This window comes from Canis lupus, chromosome 15, assembly GCF_011100685.1.
Source record: "Canis lupus familiaris isolate Mischka breed German Shepherd chromosome 15, alternate assembly UU_Cfam_GSD_1.0, whole genome shotgun sequence".
In the NCBI taxonomy this organism is placed as follows: Eukaryota; Metazoa; Chordata; class Mammalia; order Carnivora; family Canidae; genus Canis; species Canis lupus.
The window spans coordinates 53,564,889-53,582,452 of record NC_049236.1 but is presented as its reverse complement, the minus strand read 5'-3'; the positions used below and the strand labels follow the sequence as shown (position 1 = coordinate 53,582,452).

At 36.8% G+C, this 17,564-nt stretch overlaps 1 protein-coding gene across 1 annotated transcript in view; it reads right to left on the bottom strand.

Annotated features, from left to right (window-relative positions):
• Positions 1-17,564, bottom strand: part of GUCY1A1 (guanylate cyclase 1 soluble subunit alpha 1) — a 60,259-nt gene that overhangs the window by 35,603 nt on the left and 7,092 nt on the right. The window contains 1 exon segment of the mRNA NM_001018035.1: positions 476-689. The gene's annotated coding sequence lies outside the window, so the exon portion shown is untranslated.

Below are 17,564 nucleotides of genomic sequence, written 5' to 3'. Positions count from 1 at the left end.
ATATGAGGTTTTTCAGGAACACATATATCGTATTATTCTAGAAATGCCTGTATGCTCAACAATGTTTGATTTAACTTTGCAAGGAAGATGAAAAGCTAAGTTAATTACCTAGAAAAAAACACTCAATAAGTTCACATTCTTGAAGAGTCTACAGATTCCATTATGATATGATACAGGTAGTATAGCCTGATGAAACTTTTAAAATGAAAACAGGTCCATGAGGATTAAACAATTGGGCTGATTGACAAATTTAATTTAAGTGGCACAATAAAATTACTGACCATCCAACATCTAGACTTCTCCATTTTCTCTCTCTCTTTTTTCTTTAGTTTTGGCCAGTCAGGAAGACCTGGAAACACATCTTTGATTTCACATTCATGCATACATACACATACACACTTAACTTCCCCTCTTGTCTCTTGTGCAATGATGACTTTTTTTAAGTGTCTGAGATTATATATTAATATCCATATACCTGAAGATGATGATCATGAGAGAGACTTCATGATTGGAGAGGTAAGTTCACACAGATGTCAGTGCCATGCACAGTTGTGCCCTAAAGTGGTAGACTGAGTGTAGAAGCGACTGAGTTCAGGCTCTAGGACCAGGTGGTCTGTGTCTGCTTCTTGCCTCTACCATGGACCAGTTCTGTGACCTTAAGTTCTGAACTTCACCGCCACATTCTCCATCTGGAAAATAGGGATGCTGACAGCAACTATCTCATAAATGTGTTGTGAAAGTAAACAAATTTATGAAAGTAAACAAATTGACAAATGCAAAGCACTTACAAAAGTACCTGGCACCCAAGATGTAATGATTAATGTTGACTATCACAATTCCTACTTGGCAGGAGCACAATGCTACACAAGTTTGTTAATGTCACTGAGTTCCTGTTATCTCAACTGTGAAATGGTAAAATGGTGATGGAACAGGGATGTATGAAGGATTAGAGAAAAATCTATGCAAAGGTATTGTGCAAGAGAATCATGCTCAATGAAGTCACAAAATCAAAGATTGACAAATTTATTCCATTTCCTCCGAAAGATCCACTAACATTTTATACCTATGACACCTTTCCTATTAGCGCTCAAAACCAGTTTAAGGGAACTTGTAATTCTCAATTTTTATACCTAAAGATTGATATACTCTCCAAATTTGGAAAACATTCTCTACCTGAAGAACATTAATGCATACCAAGAAAATAGTGTCTTTGTCCAAAATTAGTGTTTATTTTATTGAATTACAAAATAATAGAGTTTACAGCATGGCCCAGAAGAGTAATATTCTAATATGGTTTTATTTTATATAATTCCACTAGCTAATAAGTTGCATGCCAAATTTCTTTAATAAAATATTAGAATAAAAATTGGACTGTGCTAGATTTTATTTATTTATTTTTTTAATATTTTTATTTATTTATGATAGTCACAGAGAGAGAGAGAGAGAGAGAGAGAGGCAGAGACACAGGCAGAGGGAGAAGCAGGCTCCATGCCAGGAGCCTGATGTGGGATTCGATCCCGGGTCTCCAGGATCGCGCCCCGGGCCAAAGGCAGGCGCCAAACCGCTGCACCACCCAGGGATCCCTGGACTGTGCTAGATTTTAAACCCATTTTTCCACTCATGAAACCAAACCTGTGATATAAATCAAGCAAATCTTACATCGCTGAAGTACATACTATATTCTACAAACCCACATTATTCCCAATGCGGAAAACGTTTTAAACAAAATAAACCTGTAATGACCAAACTGACATAGAAATTCTGCGGTATTTGATTTTCTTTTCCTAGAATGCTAGGTTGACAAATGATTAGTATTGTTATACAAACAATCTTGCCTCCAATCACTGCTTTCATAAACTAACTATCTCAATATTGATTCAGGGCTAACTCTTTTATGTGCTTACCTTCTCAATGTGTACTTATTTTGTAGAAAGGTTTAAGAGATGGGTAGGATGTTAATTTTAGGGTATTTGTGAAATCAAGTGAAGTCAGCCAGAGTCTTATTAAAATAGGAGATACCATGGTTTCTAAGAAGAGTAAAATGGATTCTGGTTTAGATTGTCACACCTGTGGAGAACTTGAATTAACATTTTAATAATGAGGAGATATCAAAGTGGCCTCATCTTTTAATTTTAAGATTTTATTTATTTACTCATGAGAGACACAGAGAGAGGCAGAGGAATAGACAGAGGGAGAAGCAGGCTCCCCGTGGGGAGCCTGACGTGGGACTCGATCCCAGGACCCCAGGATCACAACCTGAGCTGAAAGCAGACACTCAACCACTGAGCCACCCAGGCCTCCCGACCATTAGTGATTAACTAACTCAACCTTCAAACTCTCTCCTCTCTCTAGAGGTCAGGCTGGGACACAGAATTCTAATCCTCTCCTCATGTGGTTGGTTCCCCTGGCAACCAGGCCCCATCCCAAAGCTACCCAGGAGCCTTATCACTTTGGAGATTCCTTAGGTTTTAGCAGTTGTGTGCCAGGAAACAACAGGCAGACGCCAAATATATATTTCTTATTCTGTCACAGTATGGCTGTGTTCCAATGAAACTTTATTTATGGACACTGAAATTTGAATCTCATAGAGTGTACATGTATTGTGAAGTTTTCTTCTTTGGATTTAGTCAACCATTTATTAAGATAAAGACCATTCTTAGCTCTAGGGCAGAACAAGAACAGGCATCAGGTTGGATTTCACCACCGTTCGTCAACCCCTGTTTTAAAAGGTCCTAAGACGGGCACCTGGGTGGCTCAGTCAGTTGAGCATCTGACTCTTGATTTCAGCTCAGGTCATGATCTCAGGGTTATGAGACTGAGCCCCCATCAGGCTCCGAGTGGCATGGAGCCTGCTTAAAGTTTTCTCTGTCCACCCTGCCCCGACCCACTCATGCACACTCTCTTTCTCTGAAGAAAGCAGAGTGGGGAGGGTTCCTGAGAGTCCATTGTTTTCCTGAGTGGTAGTTTAGCTTTATCTGACCTTCCCATTCCTGGCCCAGTCTAGGCATCTCCTTCACTGCCTGCACCTCTACTATTGGTATATTTGTTTCTGTTCTCTTTTTTGATCTTTGTTGACAGACAGTATTTACAAGTCTTAAGTTTTCATGGCTTTAAAGTTTGGAGCCCATTTTCTCAACATCTTGAGAAAAGTTTCAAGGGCTGGGTTAGAAGACTCATGAAGGTCACTATTGTGTCTTCTTCCAGAATCTTCTTTCAAATATGACACGTTAAAGCCCAGATAATTCTATTTTCCTCTACCACCGGGTGAGTTTTGTTCCAGTCAGATCACCCTTTCCTTCCCATCAAAGTTGAGGCCACTTCAGGGCACCTGGGTGGCTCAGTGGTTGAGTGTCTATCTACCTTCAGCTCAGGTCGTGATCTAGGTTCGCATCAGGCTTCCCACAGAGAGCCTGCTTCTCCTTCTGCCTATGTTTCTGCCTCTCTCTCAGTGTCTCCCATGAATAAATAAATAAAATCTTTTAAATAATTCACTAATGGTCAACGATTTCATCAAGCATGCCTACCTAATGAAGCCTCCATAAAAAATCCTAACCAAAGGGGTTTTGGCGAGCTTTTGGTATGGTGAACACATGGAGGTGCTAGATGGGTAACACACCTGGGGAAGGCAAGTGAAGGTTGTATTTTGAAAAAGACCTTCCTCTTCTACAATTCACCCTGAGATCCCCCCCTGGACACTCTAGGAATGATGTTTCTCTGAGAGTTCCTGGGGATATGATGGGCAGTCAGGGGCCTTCTTGAGTTTTCAGTTCAACAGCAGAGCTTTTCTGACTCGTGAGACAGAAAATGACCTTTTGTCACCAACAGTGGGATCCAGATCCCCGATGGTCATGCTGGAACTGGGCCAGCAAAAGAAACACAGCAGAGTCCAGCACAAATTCCATTCCTTCTGAACTTTTACATAATGATTAAATTAAAAGAAATCATTACCAGAAGTAAATTTTGGCTTCTGAACACGTCCTTTGCAGGTATATATTTGGATACGCACAAAGCTACATGTTGAGAAAGGCTGAGTTCATTCCCATTAAATTCCAAACCACAACCATATTATTTTAATGCCTTTTTATATCTAATTGATTCAAAATGGGAAAAGTTAAAAGAAACTTTCCTGATCGTACTAAACTCCAGGCAATTTTTCTTCTCCATTTCAGTATCTCTTACATGAAAGTGAACATAAAGATGGCATTTACATAATAGAGGCTTAGAACTAGAAAAGATGTTAGAGACCATGTATTGTAACCCTTCCTGCTTACAGATAACAGAACAGAGGTCAGATTTCAATGACTTGGCCCAAATCTCAAAGTTATTAAGGTGTAGAGGTCAGTTGGGAACTCAGACAGATGGACTACAAGCCCAGAATTTACTCCACTATCCAGCTGACCTTTGAAAAACATGAATTCGAACTGCACTGGTCCACTTACACACTGATTCCCCCCCCCCCCAATAAATACAGTACAGTATTGTCCATATATTTTCCTTATGATTTCCTTAATAAGATTTTCTTTTCTGTAACTTATGCTATTGTAAAAATGCGCTATATAATACATATGCCCCACAGAATATATGTTAATTGGCTTGATGCTATTGGTAAGGCTTCCAGTCAACAGTAGGCTACGAGTACCTAAGTTTAAGGTCAAAAATCATGTGGATTTTCAACTGTGCAGGGGTCAGTGTCCCTAGCCCCACATTGTTCAAGTATCAACTATACTTTTATCGCCCCCTCAAGTGAAATGCAGAAAAGCTCCCCTTTTGTGAATCCCCAGGAATTGCAAGGACTGCTTTGTGAAAAATTTAACACTTAGTAATATTAGTTTTCAATTTTTTAAATTTATTTTTAACAGTAATTTTAATTCAAATTCCACCCTTAATAATTTGAGAGTTAAAAATACTTCAGCTCAGTCCAATCAGGAGTTTGCATTTCATCTATACATCATATTATTATTAATAATATTAGTTGATCAATATTAATACGTATCATAAGATTGCTTTGGCTGTCTTAGTTTCTACAATATCTCCCCAGACTCTTTTTCATGATTTTCTTATCACCATTTGAAGTTCGTCAGGAAGCTATCTTAAGTCCTTTTTCAATTCTCTAAAAATATTTTCTGAATAACCTTACTTATGATCCAATCTTTGCCACTTAATTGAAAGTAGGTATGGGGGCACCTGGGTGGCTCAGTGGGTTGAGCATCCGACTTTTGTTTTCAGCTCAGGTCCTAATCTCTGGGTTGTGATATCGAGCCCCACATCAGCTCCTCACTCAGCACAGAGCCTGCTTGAGGCTCCCTCCTCCCCCCACTGCTTTCTTGCTCTCTAAAATAAATAAATAAATAAATAAATAAAATCTTAAAAAAAGTCAGTATCTTTCCAGACTTAATCTAACCAGCCAATGTAGATTCACGATATATTCAACTTTGGACTTCCAATGAGTTATTTTATGCTGTAATTAAATGACAGAGTAACTGAGTAGGAGTCATCTTTATAAACATGGAAGGAGTTAGATAGCTTAAATCTTTATTATCAAATTCACTCATTTTTTTTCTTTTTATTTTCACTGGATCCTGTGTATGCATAGACACAAATACATATATACATATATTATATGTATATTATGTATATATTATATACATATAAATGGCTTACAACTTGAGAAAATGTTTCAAAAAGTTTTCCTATATGTTTGCCTTTTCTATTTCATTATTCTGTATTTACCATCTGATTTATTTTTATTACTTTTCTTTTTTTATTTATTGTTTACCTCTTTTGAAAGGGAGAAGTCTTGTTATAGATGGAAATTTATGAAGTTTACTGAATTGCGAGAAAGAACCCAATAATGCTTAGGTAATTACCTATGCTCTTTTCTACTTCTCTGTTAAATTAGCTAAACGAAAAAATATACATGTTTCCTGTAGTTCATTGCTTTATCAGAAGCACTGAGTACAAAACATCATATATTATTTGGTATTCGATAAATACGAACTAATGTCAATAAAACATACTAATATAGGGCCATTCTTATAAATAACATAAAAGACAAAACTCAGGCAAAAAAAAAGTATAAAATAGAAGTAAAATGAAGGCCTATAAAATTTATTGCTTCTTGAAAACAAGTTTTATAATGAAGTATTAATAAATCAACATAATTCAATCAATACTAAGTTTCTGAATAAAGATAAAATTTTCTTTAATTTTCTTCAAAGTCTAGTATGGGTGATATATTTTTTCTTAAATGGCTAATAGAAAGTGGAGAACAGGTAGAGATAGAAAATTAATGATGTTTATAAGAAACATTGCTTTTAGGCAGTGGCAGCACAAAGATAATCAGGGAAAGCTTCTTGGAATGCATGGAATTGGATCTTGCATTTGAAAATGACTAGGGTTTGGCCATAAAGTCATTAGCAAAAACTCCTGCCAGAGAAGGAGAGCAGTTAGTGAACATGAGGACTGAAGGAAGTTGTGGGAAGGAGCAGGAAAGCATGGGTGCTAGAGATATTATAAAATTAAAGTTGGCATCACATGGCAAATGACTAGATCTGAGGAACAAGATGACATTGAGGTTTTTTGTCTGGAAAGATAATGGTGCCATTAATAGAAAGAGGTAACAGAAGTCAGCTTGAGAGAAGGGATGTTGAATTTAATTTTATACACATGGATCTTGAACTGTTAGCCAAGAGTCTAGGTAGAGATGTACTTGAAAATTGGAATTTTTAATTAAGGATAAGAGACATGAGTGTGTGGTCCTCCACACTGAGGAAGCTCTGAAAATTGACTTTAATTCAAACTGTTTCATGGCAAAGGGCCGCAAGTGAAGAGAGAAAATAGCCAAAATCATTACTCTGGGTGAATATTCATATTTAAGGGTTAGAGAAGGATTTTTAATGACTCAAATGGAGAAGCAGCAATCAGAAAACTATAATGAGAATGGAAACAGAAGAGGACACATGTTCAAAAAGAAGTGTATTTTACAAGTCTGTAGAGGGTAAGGGGGTCTATTAGTCAGCTCAATCTGACATAACAAAATACCATAGACTGGGTAGCTTAGACTATAAACATTCATTTTTTTTCACAGTTGTAGAAGCTGAAAGTCCAAGAGCAGGTGCCAGCATGGTTGGGTTTGGTAAAAGCTCTCTTCCTGGTTTCTAGATGGCTACTTTCTCACCATATCCTAACATGGTGTAAAGAGAAAGAGACAGCGGAAGTTCTCTGCTGTCTCTTCTTTTAAGGGCACTAATAGCATCATGAGGGTCTCACCTTTATGACCTCATCTATACCCAATTATATCCCAAGGGCCCTCACCTCCGAATATGTTGGGGATGTTTAGAGCTTCAACATGTGAATTTTGGTGGGGACACAACTCAGTCCATAGGAGGAGGGCTGAGAAAATATCATCTGACTTTTAGATTAAAAAGACATTTATTGGAGCACCTGGGTGGCTCAGTGGTTGAGTGTCTGCCTTCAGCTCAGGTCATGATCTTGGAGTCCTAGGATAGAGTTCCACATCAGGCTCCCTGTAGAGGAGCCTGCTTTTCCTTCTGCCTATGTGTGTGTCTCTCTGTGTGTCTCTCATGAATAAATAAATAAATTTTTAAAAAAATGTATAACTTTAATGAGACACATTTCAATAAGAATAGTAGAGCAAAAGTGAAAAATAAGGAACTATGGTGAGAAAATACTACAATGTGATTGATTATGGATTACACTGAGAAACAGCAAGTTTGAAAAAAGGATTTTGAGAATGAGAAATCTCTTGTTCTTTCTTTATTTACAGTGGTAGTTTTCTGTAAATAGAAATGCTTAGCCACATCTATATCAAGTTAGCTTAAAGTAAAAGTACAGAGTCTTCACTTCTAATTAGGTGGTAGAAAATCACAAGAGACTCCTACTCCAGCCCCAATAATGAGAACTAGCTAAATAAACTACATAATTAAGTTTAAAAAAAACCTATCAGGGGGTGTTTATAAAAAAACACAGTTCAAGTCACACCCAAAATTAAAGACTTACCACTTCCTACTATGGTCAGAAACAAAGCAAAGATGCCTTTCCTCAACACATCTAATCAATGGTACTGAAGTTATCCTAGTCATTGCGATAAGAAAGAGAAATAAAACACATATTAGAATAAGAAATGAGACCATGCCTATGTGTTGTATGTATACATAATTGTTCATGTAGAAATTCCCAAGGGATCTACCAAATAAGCATATTGCAAGTCTAGTTCCAGACAATGGCAATAAAGCAAAATTGCAACAAAGTGAGTCAAGTGAATTTTTTGGCTTCCCAGTGCACATAAAAGTTATGTTTACACCATTACTATAATCTATTAAGTGTACGATAGCATTATGTCCAAAAATATGTATATACCTTAATGAAAAGTACTTTATTTTTCAAAAAGATTTATTTATTTATTTTAAAGGAAGGGGGAGGGCAAGGATGAGAAGGGGCAGAAGGAGAGGGAGAAAGAGAATCCCTGAACAGACTCCCTGCTGAGTGCAGAGCCAGATCCAGCGCCCCATCCCACCACCATGAGGGTCATGGCCTGAGGCGAAATCAAAGGTGCCCCTGAAAAGTACTTTTTGCTAAAAAATGCTAACTATCATCTGAGCTTTCAGTGACTTAAAATCACTAATCACAGATCACCATAACAAATTTAATAATGAAAAACTTGAAATATGGTGATCATTACCAAAATGTGACACAGACACACAAAGTGAGCAAATGCTGTTGGAAAAATGACACTGGGAGACTTGCTGGATTCAGAGTTGTGACAAACTTTCAATTTGTAAAAACACAGTATCTGTGAAGCACAATAAAATGAATGGTGCCAGTAACAACTAGAAGTGAATTAAGCAAGGTTGCAGATACAACCATGGACATATGTATGTATGCCAATCTACAAAAATCTATTGTAATTTCTGTACTAATAGTAAACTCCTGGGAAATAATATTTTTAAAAATCCATATATAATAACATCAATAAATATGAAATACTTAGGAATAAATCTAACCAAGGGTTTGTAAGACCTCTGTACTGAAAACTACAAACACTGGTAAGATAAAATAAAATAAGGAAGGCCAAAGAAATGCAGAGGTATATCATACTTAATACTGTTAATGTACCAATTTTTTCCTAAATAATCTATAGATTCAAAGCAATTCTAATTAAAATCCCAGCTGTCACGTTAGTAGATATTGATAAAATGATACTAAGATTTAGGGGAAGAGAGAATATCAATACTAAAGAGGAAAAACAACACCAAAAGATTTATACACCTTATTTTAAAAGTTATTGCAAAGATAAAGTAATCGAAAGAGTTTGATATTGGTCTGAAAGGAGTAACACAGGGATCAATGGACTAGCGAGTCCCAAAACAGATCCAGAGTTGTGTGTTCAATTATACAAACAACATTATCAAGGTAATTCAGTGAGGAAAAAAAAAGTTTTTTCAATACATGATGTTGGAACCACTGGATATGCATATGGAAAAAAAATGAACATTGATCCATATCTCACCACTATATACAAAAGTTAATTCTGTATGGATCACAGCCATAAATGTAGATGTTAAAATGATAATACTTGTAGAAGAAAACAGGAGAAAATCCTTATGATCTTGTATGAAGCAAAGATGTTTAAATAGAAAAAACAAATCATGAAACATCAAAGAAAATGACAAATTAGACTTCATTAAAATTCCAAATCTTTTACTCTTCAAAAGATGCCATTAAATAAACAGAAAGATAAGTCACACACTGGGAGAAAACATTTGCCACACATATATCAGCAAAAGTAATTAAATCCAGAATATATGATGTTTTACTGCTAAATAAGAAAGCAAACAATTTAATTAAAAAATGGGCAAGAGATCTGAACAGATGCTTCACTAAAAAAGATATATAAATACTCCATTAATAGCTCTTCCTATAGTCAATAATATTAATTATGAGGCAAAAACCCACTGGAAAGTCTAAGATTTAAGTTTGACAGCGCCAAGACTTAGCAATAATGTGGGATAACTGGAATTTTTTATATGCAGCTGGTGGGAATCCAAAAAGGAACAAGCACTTTGTAAAACAGTTTGGTCATTTCTTAAAATGTTAAACATGCCTTTTCATACCACCCAGTGATTCCAATTCTAAGTATTTACCCAAAAAGAAAGGTAAACATGTATTCAAATAAAGACTTGAATGCAAATGTTCACAGCAGGGTTTTTTTTTCATAATAGTCAACACCTGGAAACAATTCAAATGTCTCTGATCATGTGAACAAATAAAAAAAGATGTTGCAGAGCCACACATGTAAAGGACTATCACTCAGCTGATACATGCAACAAGGAAGATAAATCTCAAACCGTGTGAATGAGACTCCACATACAGGATTACATTACTTCCACATAAAATCTAGATATTGCAAATAAATCTGTAAGTAGAGAAAGAAAGCAGATCATGATTGTCTGGGGGACAAAGGAAGAGGGAGGAATTGATCAGCAAAAGACACAAGAAAACTTTTAAGGGGTGATGGGAATCTTTTTTACGTTGGTTATGGTGGTGGTGGTTTCACAGGTATATACATGTGTCAAATCATATCCAGCTGTGTATTTTATATATGTGAGATTTATTGTACATAAGTTGCACACTGTCTAAGTTGTTCTTAAAAACAAAACAAAACTAAGTGGATAACTCAAAGAAACTTAAATAGATTCCAAAAGGAAAAAAAAAACAGACCTTAGGAGAGATGAGTAATGGCTCTTTTCATCCCAGATGAAGTGGTGGAAGGTTAGAGTCTCCCCCAGGTAGGTATTAAGAAAACTGGGTAAATCTTTATCAAGCTTTTAACTGCTGCAAGATAGATTAGAATCCAGAGATGCCTCACAATTTATATTGACTCAGTCTTCCACACTTGCAGCTTAGTATGTATGTGTGGATGTGTAAACAGAGAGTATCCATTGAGAAATGGAAAGCAAAGAAAATGCAACAATTGGAAATCCTAAAAATGAAAAACACAGTGCCACCAATAAAGAATTCCATTTAGTTGACCTAACATCAGAGGAAAGGATCGATGAACTTCAAGTCAGGTTAATAGAAATAACTCCAAGAGAATCACAAAGAGAATAAACAGCAAAGATGTAGAAGGGCACCTGAAATCTATAGAACAATTTGAAGGTCTAACATACATGTACTTAGAGTCCCAGAAAGGAAAATAAGAGAGAGAGGATACAAGAAGAAGAAATATTTGAAATGTCTGGGAATAGTCCATATTTGACAGTAGCATTAACTCAGAGATCCATGAAGTTCAGCAAATCCTCATGTATGATAAACCCAAAGAAAATCACACCTAAGCATTTTGTTACCAAATCTCTGGAATTCAAAGATAAAAAGAAAAAGAATAGCCAGGGAGTCATGGAAACTAGCAAATAATGAAATTTAAAAAAAAATTAAGGACCGAAGAAACAAATAAATGTTTCCCTTAAGTTATATATCCAACAAAATATTCTTCAAGAGTTAGTACATATGAAGAAAAGAGGTGCCTACTCATAACAATCATAACAACTTTAGACTGGTGGAAAATTTAAAGATATTTTGTTTTAATTTAACTGAATTTCTATCATAATTCTTTCAATGACATTAATTATCTCCTGTTTCATGCATTCTATTTGGAAGTTCACAGGTCTTTGAAACCTAACCCCTGAGTTTAAGCTGACTAATGTGTAAGCAAGCAAGTATGATATGGATGTATGCAAAATCACTTGCGAACCACAAGAAAAACTTTTATATGGCCAGGAAAGGTGCTAAGACATAGTATTTAAGAGGATGGATGTTGCCTAGCTACGAACACTGGGTCCACCACTGAATGAAGATATGATTCTAAGGCAAAGAACTTTAATGGTCTTGACTCCATTTCCTCATCTATACATTAAGTGATAGACTAGATCATTTCTCAAGGGGCTCAAGAAAGCTTTAATTTTAATTGTTTTAACAATGCCTGGAATATAATATGTGCTTAATAAATGCTGACTCCTAGTTTCTGAAATCAGATATAAAGTCATTCTAGCACCTGTATGCTACATCGCTCATGGCTTGGTTGAACTAAAAGCAGTAATACTCAAAGTGTCATCTGCAATTTCTGGGAGATGCCCCGGGGCTCTTTAAAGGATATGTAACTTCACAATTTTCATAACGCTACTGAGCTACGGTGTGCCCTTTCCATTCCCAGTCTCTCAAAGGTATAGACACGACACCTAACAATGTCATCATTTTATCAGCTAATGGGATGTGTGCTTGCATAGAACTTCCTAAGGTCGGAGATTTGTGTAAAAACATATGCATGTTCAGGGATTAATTCAGTTCAGAACTTCTGAGCTTTTCCCAGAAATCATTGGTTTTACTTGCTAGCATCTCTGTAACCCCATCATTGTTCAATAAATCATAATTTTGAAATTCCCCAGTTCTTCTTACACCTCTATGTAAATACAAAAAGCAACTACACTTTGCTGTTTTATTTTGCAGTTGTATTAGTGTATGTTTTCTAAATTGTAAATTTTTACCTAAGCTGCTATTTTAGTAAATTCTAAAATATTTATTCCAATTTAAAGAAAAATTTATTTGTATTTTTCATATATTTAAGGATGTATTCTTGGCTTGAAAAGATGAGACTGGAAGACTTTCTCAGCCTACAGCTGGACCATCTACATCTGCCGTGGTGAACTCGACAGCTTCCCAATACTTGCAAATCTTTCCAGATGAGATTTATGGTGATGATAAATTGTAAAGTGTGTCAATGCTTGTTAGACCCGGCAAAGCTCAGTGAACCAGTATTTTCTAAAGACCATGATGTCACAAAATCATGCATTAATAAAGGATCCATCCATTCATTGAATATAGATTGTAATGGTTTCACGTCCCATATTGCAAGTAACCTTTAAGCTATGATCATGTTCCAAATTTGCAAATTGTTGTATCAACAAAATTTACCATTATTTGAAAACACTATTAAATCACTCCTCCCTTTTCAACTGCATATCAGAGTAAGGCTCGAATATTTTTCATATATTTCTACTAAAACAACCTGAATATGTTAAATGTTAAAAAAAAAAATATATTACTTTTGAGGCACCTGGGTGGCTCAGTTGGTTAAGTTCCTGACTCTTGCTTTCCACTCAGGTCATGATCTGCAGGAATGGATCCCTGTGTTGGTCTCACACTCAAGGAAGAACCTGCTTAAGATTCTCTCTCTCCCTATCCCTCTGCCCCTTCCCTCACTTGCATTCTTCCCCTCTCTCTAAAATAAATAAAATCTTTAAAAGAAAGATAAAAATATCACTTTTTATTTCAAACAATTACATAATGATTGTGGGTTCTTTTACCAAATGCATGGGTAGTACTATAAATAATATGCTTTAGGTTTGTATCTCACAAATCATTTGGGTAGTGCCACTTTGCTCTTCCACAGCATTTACCTTAATGTCACACTAATTCTGTATCCACCAATGTATCCTTGTCTCTGATACTGGGCAAGACTATGTATTTCCTTTTCAGAGTCTGTATACTGCTCTAGACCCCGTCACAACATGCTTTTTCCAGGACCTTTCTTTATAATTACTCTACCTAACCTTGCCTTAAAATCTTCCCCCTTTCTTCTATCTGAATTCCTCAATTTATCCATTTAACCAGTCATTCATTCATTCATTTGTTCATACATCCTAGAGATATTTATTAATCACCTATTACCACTTTCTAAGAGATGAGGATTCAGGAACCTAAAACCCAAAAGAAATGAAAACAAACCAGCACTAGACCCTTAGGGAATGCTTCATGTAGGGAATGGGGTATGGACAGACTCGAAGCACAAAAATTCAGTTAAAGTGTGGTTTCTTACACATCTGATGGGAACACAGGAAATCTGCATCCAAACCTGACATGGTACATTGGCAAAAGCTTCCTCAAAAACAGACTTTAAGCTGCATCTTCTCGAATAAGTAAGAAATCACAAGGCATAGAAAACAAGAAAGGTATTCCAAGGAGCAGAAAAATATGTGCAAAAGACAATGATAGAAACAAAAAAAGAGCCTGGTGATCCATTACAGTAAAGACTATACAGTAAAGACAATATGTCCACAACACAGGAATCCACGTAGGAGCATGATCAAGACCTTGAACTGCAGAGGTAGACAGTAAGGCCAGCAGAACACCCGCTTGAAATTACCAACATTGCATGATCTCTACACCACTTACACTGGTTTTTAGCACATGGCATGCAGCACATTCTTGTATTCATACAATGACCAGTGATTATTTATCAAGGACAGTCAATGTAAAGAAACATAGCCAAACACCATTTTACAGCGTGTAAAACAGACTATGACAACATACAGCTACCAATTTCCACTACCTACTGAAACAGTTCCAACACGAAGATAAAAATAATTAAGCCAGTGTTACTCTGGTTTGATTTAGATAGATCATCAAGGCCACAACAGGCTGGTGAGGAAAATGTTCTAACCACCCCCAGTGAAGATAGGGAACAAAAGTATGAAGAAACAACTTTTTTTCAGGCCTTCTTTACTGTGTTTAACCTTCTTCTTCCTGTGTGAGCACCATTGTGTCACCCAACGTACCCTACTTGTATCTACCTTTCCCATTTATGGTCCACACACTAGGTCTTTCAGTTTTCTTTTTCTCTTAACTTTTAAAAGTCTGCAGTCCAGGAAACCATGCTCTTGCCTGAAGGTAGAAGTCAATATAATCAATGTGACTTTTGCTACTGGGCAAACAAGATTATCCTACTCTTCTCAGTTAAACAGCTATTCCAGGGCCCCCTAGAGATAAAATCCAAAGGACTGCATCAATCCCCAGGATAGGACCAGTGGGGGGAAAAAAATAAACTTTTGTGGTAGATGGCCTATGATACCTTTCATATATAACCTTCTTGCCCTTGGCTAAGCCATCAGATGAGTTGCAAGTCTAAATCGGGATAAATTCGTATAGCTTCAAAGGGTGGCAAAGAAAGAAAAAATGAAGAAAGATAGCAAATTCACTTAGGCTAATTTGCTAGCTACCCAAGGAACAGATTCTCTCAAGAAATATCACAGCTCTCCTATATTCCACTGCTGATTTTTTTTTTAAGTTTAAGACAGCACAACAAGAGCTTAAGAATTACTCGAAGCCAGTCCCTACAGAAGAGAACCAAAGATAGATGCATGGCGGATTAAATTGTTATTTGGGGTAGAGATGGACAAAGAGGAATGTTAATTACAATCAGTGACTGTGAATATTTTAAAACATTTAAAAAAAGGAATTTTACCCGAAGAATCTTCACTGGGAAAGGGGCCTGTTACTAATCACATTTACAAATGAATGCTAATCCACTGTAAGAATATCTTGTTTTAAATACTGACACATCAAGTATTGACAATGTTAATGTGTTTATCCAAACCTCTTCCATGTTACAGTTGTCATCCTCTACATACTCCACTCTTTGTGTTTTTTTTTTTTTTAAGATTTTATTCATGAGCGACAGAGAGAGAGAGAGAGAGAGAGAGAGAGAGAGAGGCAGAGACACAGGCAGAGGGAGAAGCAGGCTCCATGCAGGGACCCCGATGTGGGACTTGATCCCCGGGTCTCCAGGATCACGCCCTGGGCCAAAGGCAGGCTCTAAACCGCTGAGCCACCCAGGGATCCCCTCTTTGTGCTATCTTGATTAAACTGTATACTCACAAATATACGACATAAAAGTTTATATGATACCAATGGAACATTGAAATCACTTGCCCCATGTGTTATTAACTTAATTATATAAACCATGGAACATTTAAATACTTATAAAAGAGAGTATCTGAAATTGCAAAATGACTGAAACTTGAGAACAGTTAGCAGCTAATAACCTCAATATCCTACATATAAAATTAGGCTAGTAAAATAACAAAACTTCTCTAATAAAACACACAGCATTAAAGTTACAGGAGCTTCTCAAGCTCACAGAGGGAAGCACCTGATCCACGGTAAGGAGCCAAATCACTCCCTCATTAAATTTAGAAATGCGTATCAAGTTTTGAATAGTTTGAATTGATTTACGAAGGTCTAAGTAAAAGTCACGCATGTGCCGTATCTTGTCCCCAAACTCAAACATCAAGATGGTTCTTCATTACCTAATAAAGCCAAAACTCAGCCTGGCATCCCAGTCCTTTGTAATCCAATCTCACTTTACCTTAAATCTTTTTATAAATATGCCCCATTATAGCCTCATCACTCCAAGCAGGCCCGTATCATAGCACACATTTTTACTGAGTGCTTGGGATCCATGGGACACTTCTATTAGGTGTCAGTGAATGGAATGAGCGCTGGACAGATATGGTACCTCCTGCCACCGAACAGGAGTGTAATGAATGCTGAAAACAGACAATTGAGCAAGCAATGATAGGGTAATATAAGAATATGACGGGGAAGCACAGGGCATTGAATGGAATCATAACAAAGCACTCAACGCAGACTGGGAAGGCCAGAAGTTTCTGAAAAGGAGAGCCTAGTTTGAGATTTAAATGTTGAGGAGTTATTGGTCTCTCAAAAATTGAGCAAATGGAAAAGAAATGTAGAAATGGAGGGAGAGGTCATAGTATTTTCCACAAAGGAATACTTCAAGGTTGTGCTTGAGAAGACCTGGTGTCACTCCTTCTCCCTCCACAGCCCAGTTCCACATGGGCATGCAAACACATGGACCCACACACGCACCCCCCACGCTTACCCCACTCAGCCGCTTCCTGCTCTGTGCCTTTCCTATCTTCTGCCCAGAACACTCTTCCCACTCTTCTCTATATTTAAATCCTACAGGTCCTGCAAAGTCCCACATCAGTCCTCTTTTAAAATCTCAACGAAGAGTCAGGTCTTCCCCAGAGAGCCTTCAGGATGTCCATCCTGCAAAACTCTCTCCTTTAGGTTCTTCAGCCCTTACTAGAAAGGCACCACTCACGTTAAGCTCATTGTTAAGTGCTGATGTGTGTAATGCTGAGACTATTTCTGGGCTCTGTTATCTCTACACGCAGACTGTAAATTCCCTCGAGTCAGGGACTGTGTCATAAACTTTGCTTGTATGTCACTCGGCGACAAGCATAATCCATAATAAAGCATAATCCATAATAAAGCTTACTGGGAGAAGTACAAAAAGTTGAGCCTCTGAGAAGAGTGCCGTAAAATATAAAATAAGCCGAAGCTTTCAAAAATTACAAATTAAAAAAAAAAAGTTCTTTTAATTCTTCTAGTTTATCTTTGAGATAAAGTGGAGACAATGGCATTTATATTGGGTATAGGAACTTGCAGGGGAGGTGACGAAATGCAGATGATGGCACGGGACTGGTCAAGCAGAATTATTCTATTTTTGTTTTGTTTCACATCCGTTCCTCAAGAAAATAATATTCACACTGCCACAAGTAAGACAAAAGTCAAAGTAACAAATTTAAGGCCCAAGGTATAAAATGGTGTTAAATATTCTAAATGAGTTTTAATCCATTCATATAAAGAAACTGCATTACAAAGTACTGGAAGCAATTGTAGATGAA